Here is a 6,912-nt window from a genome sequence, read left to right on the forward strand (position 1 = left end):
CTTCAGATCCATTGGAAAAATTTGAATACGGTCAAAAACTAATAAATGAAACAAAAAAAGACAAATTTAGTTACGAATTCAACTTAACAAATTTAGCAACTTAATAAATCCAAGATGACACAAAACACATGCAGAACGGCAGAGATGCATACAGGGTACATATGAAGTAAAGCTGTCATTTATTAGTCCAGGTGGTCCAAGGTTTTCACATAGATTCAAAAACAAGTTCTTTTCCATTTCTCAAAGTTAGCGTCTTTTCATAAAAGTTGTGTGTTCTGACCAAAGCTGTAGTTTCTGATGGACTCAGTGCTAGGTGTTGCTTCCATTTTCCAGTTATTGTAATTCTAGTCACTGGCAAGATATGTGTAACAATCGTATGAAAGCCAACTGGAATGGAGTCAATTTCCAAATTGTCTAGGGAGGGTTGGGGAGGATCAAAACACAAGCTTTGATAAAAAAATTCGGAAGTTGATTGGTTCCTATGCAGAGCTGCAAAACATTTTGCAGCCTCCAGTTTTAGTAAATCGACCCCAATGTCTGAAGAAAGCCGTGAAGAGGAGAAATGTCAACATGTAAAAGAAAGATTTTAGTCTAAAATCCATATTTATAGTCAATATTCAAAATGTCACTTTGTCTACATTTATTCTCTGCATACAAACCAATCAGATTCCATTTTTTTTTTAATTGAACAAGCTGAAGTTAGAAGCTGATTGGCTATCATGCACAGCTGCACCAGCTTCTGAGTGTTCCAGTTTTAGTAAATCTACCCCACAGTATAAAACGGGGGATAAACTCTTTATTTTTCAGATCGGTGATTGAAGCAAAACCTGCAAATACCTTGAGTTTGAAGAGGGCTCTGATATGTTGTTCACCAATTTTTGGGTGACATTTTGTTTATTTTTAGCCCCCCCTCACCATAATGTAACTGGTTGTCCTCTGTTGTTTTTTCCATGGCCATGTAAATACAATCTGTACATAAGAAGAAGGATTCTAAACTATTGACATATATTAAATGTTTCTTTTACATAGAAAAACCTTAGTTTGTTGTTACAAATTAAAAACCATCGATAACACCTTTCCATTCAACACTCCCAGGCTGAAAATAATGAAATGCTGTGAAAAATCTCTCCCAGGTTATTATTTCTCTTTTACTTGAAGGGAACATTTATGAAGAAATTTACTGAAGATAATTTTTAAACATAGAGAGCTTAGGACTTAGCAATGTGCAATTACAATAGCAGAGGACCGGTCAGAGGACTAGTTGCTCTTGGTTCTATCTCTTGATTTAGTCTGAAAAGTAAATGATCTGACCCGGGGACATGGGAAGACTGACATTGCCATGGGGGATGTGTACAAATATAAAAAAAAAATGGCAACAAAATTCACAAATCTTTGTAATCTGTTAAAAGTGACATAAATAATACAAAAAAAGTTGTTTGGTTCTTTTTAACACTTGACCACCAGAAGATTTACCCCCTTCCTGACCAGGCCATTTTTTGTGATAGGTTTCTGTGTTACTTTAACTGACAATTGCGCAGTCATGCAACACTGTTTCCAAATTAAATACATTTCCCCCTACAAATAGAACTTTCTTTTTGTGGTATTTGATCACCTTTGTGGTTTTTACTTTTTGTGTTATAACCAAAAAAGTCTGACAAATTAAAAAAAAAAGTAATCCTTTTTATTTTCTACTATACAGTGGGGAAAATAATATTTGATCCCCTGCAGATTTTGTAAGTTTGCCCACTTACAAAAAAATGAAGGGTCTATAATTTTTATCATAGGTGTATTTTATATGACAGAGGCAGAATATCAGTTGAAAATCCAGAAAAAACACATGATACAAATGTTATAAATTGAGTTCAGTGAGTAAAATAAGTATTTGATCCCCAAGCAAAACAAGTACTTGGTGGAGAAACCCTTGTTGGCAAGCACAGAGGTAAGACGTTTCTTGAGTTGGTTGCCAGGTTTGCACACATCTCGAGTGATTTTGTTCGACTCTTCTTTACAGATCTTCTCTAAATTCTCAAGGTTTCTTGGCTGTTGCTTGGCAACTCAAAGTTTAAGCTACCTTCATAAATTTTCTATAGGATTAAGGTGTGGAGACTGGCTAGGCCACTCCATGGCCTTAATGTGCTTCTTCTTGAGCCATTCCTTTTGTGGTTTGGTGGTATGTTTTGGGTCATTGTCATGCAGGAAGACCCAACCACAACCCATCTTCAGTTTTCTGGCTGAGGAAAGAAGGTTCTCATCTAAGATTTTTACAATACATGGCCGTGTACATTGGCCTCTCAATGCGGCAAAGTCAGCTTGTACCTTTAGCAAAGAAACAGCCCAAAAGCATAATGCTTGACTGTAGGGATGGTGTTCTTAGAGTCATAGTCAGCATTTTTCTTCCTCCAAACACCGCGAGTCGAGTTAATATCAAAGCGCTCAATTTTTGGTCTCATCTGACTACAGCACTTTCTCCCAAGTCTTCTCTGAATCATTTAGATGTTCATTGGCAAACTTCAGATGGGCCTGTACATGTGTCTTCTTGAGGAGGAGGACCTTGCGGGTGCTGAGGGATTTGAAAACATGGCAGCGTATTGTGTTACTGTGAGGGACCGCCGAGCGGCACCACTAGCACTCCACTGGTCAGGCGTGCCCAGAGCGCGGAGTCTAAGCCCCAGGGTACTTGTTCACCAGGGCCCCTGATGGTGGGGATGGACTTGTAGTACCCCGAGACCAGGTCGCCACTACTGAGCACACCTGTCAGTGGTAGGGGTGTTCGCCAGGGGCACCAACCAGGGAGAGCCAGATGTGAGGAGGTCGGGTGACCCCGATGGGATGGATGGCTGAGCAAGTGCGAAGTCAGAAAGGCCGAGTTGGTAACGTAGAGGACGGTAAGGTACAAGGGAGCAGGCAGAGAATCGTCGGGTCACACGCCAGGTCAGCAACAGTAGGTCAGATCTAATGAGGGGCATCCAGGGAGAGAGGTCAGGCAAAGCAAGGGTCTGGGCAGGAGAAATCGGCAGGTCAAGGACAATCCGGGTCAATAAATTTACAAGGCACAGGTTCAGAATCACAGGAAGCAGGTAAGACCAGAAGGCAACGAAATGACAGCTCAGGGACATTTAAATATCCCGCCCTGCGCTGCCATTGGTGCCCAGCGGGCGGCTGCGGCTTCTACTGCGCATGCGCGAACTCGAACGCCGCGGCCGGCCCAGACCTAGTGCCCGTGTACAGGGCGGAGCAGTGCGCCTGCGCCGGGACCATCGCGGCAGGGATCGAGGGGATCCCTGACATTGCCCCCCCTACGGGCAACCTCTGGATGCCCACCCGATCTCTCCACCACGGGTGATCACAAAGAAACCTCCGGACAAGTCTAGGTGCATGGACATTATGGGCTGGTTCCCACGAATTGTCGTCAGGGCCGTAGCCCTTCCACTTGATGAGAAATTGGGTCTGGCCCCCCCTTCGTCGGCACTTCAGGATTGCCTCCACCTCAAATTCTTCTTCCTCTTCAACTGTTACGGCCTCCGGGGGCCTGGATTCCCGTTCCGGGAAGGCATTAGGGACTACCAGCTTCAACAGGGACACGTGGAAGACAGGGTGGATCTTGAGTGTCTCAGGGAGAACAAGTTCATAGGCCACTTCATTGACCATCCGTTTGATGCAAAAAGGGCCTATAAATTTAGGTCCCAACTTTTTTGACGGGCAGAGCATCTTCAAGTTCGATGTAGCCAGCCAAACCTTCTCTCCGGGCCGCAACACCAGATCCCCTCTTCGCTTCCTATTAAAAGCCCTCTTGTAGTCTTCTTGGGCTTGACGGATGGCTTCCTGTAGTTTTTTATTGTTTGAAGTGAAAAAGGTTAGTGCATCCTGTGTCGCTGGAATCGGGCATTTCGGGACTAAATCCGGGAGGAAGACAGGGTGAAACCCATAGTTGGAGAAGAACGGGGACTGCCCTGTTGCTGAATGGCAAGCGTTGTTGTACGCGAATTCCGCCAAAGGGAGAAGTGGCACCCAGTCGTCCTGAGAGAATGATGTGTAGCATCGCAGGTATTGCTCTAGGGTCTGATTGGTCCTTTCGGTCTGACCATTGGTCTGAGGGTGAAATGCCGAGGAAAGGGATAGCTTGATATCCAGGGCTTTGCACAATGCTCTCCAAAATCTCGAGGTAAACTGCACCCCTCGGTCCGAGACGATGTCTTCGGGAACCCCATGCAGTCTAACGACCTCTCGAATAAAAACTTGCGCCGTCTCGGCTGCTGATGGAGTCTTCCGTAAAGGAATGAAATGGGCCATCTTGGATAAGCGGTCCACGACCACGAGAATTGCTGTGTGGTCCAGTGAAGGTGGAAGCTCGACTATGAAGTCCATAGAGATTTTCTGCCAGGGCCGTTCAGGGATGGGTAATGGACGTAGCAGGCCCCACGCCTTATTTCTTGAAGGCTTGTTCCGCTGGCAGATGGCACAGGAGCCCACGTAACTTCTACAATCCTTGGCCATGTCCGGCCACCAGAAGGAACGTCGGAGAAGTTCCAGGGTCTTGACCGGGCCAAAATGTCCTGCCATCGGGTGGTCATGGCAATGTCCCAAGACTAAGGTTCGGGCATCCTCCGGCACCACAATCCGGTCCTCCCTCCATAGGAGTCCCCACTTGTTCTGGAGGGGCACCCCATCGGAGGTAGACATTGCTGTGGACGCTCTCAGGATCTCGGAGCGAAGGTTCGTCTGGAGGGCCAAGAAGTTTCCCGCAGGCAGAATAGTGTCAGGTACTGGGATCTCCTTGGCGTCCTCGTACATACGTGACAACGCGTCTGGCTTCGTGTTTTTTGATCCCGGTCTGTATGTGATGTGGAACTGGAACCTCGAGAAAAACAATGCCCATCTTGCTTGTCGTGGGCGCAGACGTTTGGCCATCCTCAGATATTCCAGGTTCTTGTGGTCCGTGAATATCAGGATGGGATATGAGGCACCTTCCAGCAGGTACCTCCATTCTTCTAATGCGGTCTTGATAGCCAGTAGTTCTTGATCCCCAATGTCGTAGTTCTTCTCCGCAGGGGTAAGTTTCCGTGAGAAGAATGCTACTGGGTGAAGTAATTCCTTGGCGCCCTTTCACTGGGCAAGGATGGAGCCAACCACGTTTTCTGACGCATCTACTTCTAAGATGTAGGGCAGGGAGGCGTCGGGATGACCCAGAATGGGTGCCGAGGTAAATAACTTCTTTAGTGCTTCAAAAGCTTCCTGTGCCTCTGGCGTCCATCTGAATTGCGTCCCAAGCTTGGTTAACTGAGTGATGGGGGAGACCAGACCCGAGAAGTTCTTGATGAACTTCCGGTAGAAGTTTGCGAACCCGATAAAACGTTGGACGCTTTTCCTGTCCGTGGGTTCAGGCCAATCTAGGATCGCAGAGACCTTCTGAGGGTCCATTGCGACCCCCGTGGTGGAGATAATCAGACCCAGAAATGTAACGCTAGCCTGTTCAAAGCAACATTTCTCTGCTTTAGCGTACAACCCGTGCTGCTGCAACCGCCCCAACACCTTTGTTACATGTACCCTGTGCTCCCCCAGGGAGGATGAGAAAATCAAAATGTCGTCTAAGTAGACGATGACAAAGATGTCCAGGAAGTCCCTAAAGATGTCATTTACAAAGTGCTGGAAGGTGGCCGGCGCATTGCACAACCCGAAAGGCATGACCAGGTATTCGAAATGGCCGAAACGGGTGCGGAAGGCCGTTTTCCACTCATCCCCCTCCCTTATGCGAACCAAGTTGTAGGCTCCCCTTAAGTCCAGCTTGGTAAATACTACTGCAGTTTTTAAGCTCTGGAATAATTCTGGTACCAGTGGTAATGGGTAACGATTTTTGATTGTGACCCTATTCAGCTCCCGATAGTCAATACATGGCCTCAAAGTCTTGTCTTTCTTTTCTACAAAGAAGATCCCTGCACCTGCTGGGGAAGTGGAGGGACGGATGAATCCCTTCCGGAGGCTGTCCTCAATATAATCCTTCAGGGCCCCAAATTCTAGCTCAGAAAGGGGAAAAATTTGCCCGAAGGGAATTTCAGAACCGGGTAACAGATCAATAGGACAGTCATATGGGTGGTGGGGGGGTAGAGTATCTGCTCCCCGTTCACTGAACACATCAAGAAACTTATGATAGGCTGCAGGAATCACTTGTTTTAGGCTGGCATCCCCTTCAGAGCACAGAAGGACCTGGGGGACCTCCGGGCCCGAAGTTCGGCACAGTTTCCGACAGTATGGGGAAGGGAACGAGACAACCCCAGTTTCCCAGTCAATTTGGGGGTTATGGGCCCGCAACCATGGGAGCCCCAGAATGACTGGGAAAAGGGGTGATGCAATAGCATCCAGGCGGAGGAGTTCCCGGTGCTGACCGGCAATGGAAGTCACAATGGAAGGGGTCTCCTGGTTAACCACCCCTGACTTTATCCGGGACCCATCGGCCAAAAAGATGTGAAACCCCTTCTCCTTTGCACAGAGGGGGATACCCTGCTGGTGAGCAAAATTGATATCCACAAAACAGCTGCATGCCCCCGAATCAACTATGGCCGTCACCTCCACGGTCCTTTCTGAAAGCTGAAAGGAGAGGGGGACAACTAAGTATTGGGACGGATTCATATTGCCAATAGATAAAGAAGATGAGGTGAACTTACTCAGTTTCTGCGGGCAGGAACGTACCATGTGACCAGCTTCACCGCAGTAGAGACACAGATTCTGGGAGCGTCTGCGCTGGCGTTCCTCTGGCGGTAGTTTAGGCCGTGCCAGGCCTAGCTGCATGGGTTCGGGAGCATCTTCAGACGGCAGGTTCTGGATGTTTGGCCTAGTATGTTGACTGGATCCTTGGAATGACCCCCAGGTATTTCCGCGACCCTGACCAGACCTCTCCAATCTGCGCTCCCGTAGCCT

This window comes from Staurois parvus, unplaced genomic scaffold (genome assembly GCF_062004578.1).
Source record: "Staurois parvus isolate SC_StPar_1 unplaced genomic scaffold, SC_StPar_1.0 ptg000576l, whole genome shotgun sequence".
Lineage (NCBI taxonomy): Eukaryota > Metazoa > Chordata > Amphibia > Anura > Ranidae > Staurois > Staurois parvus.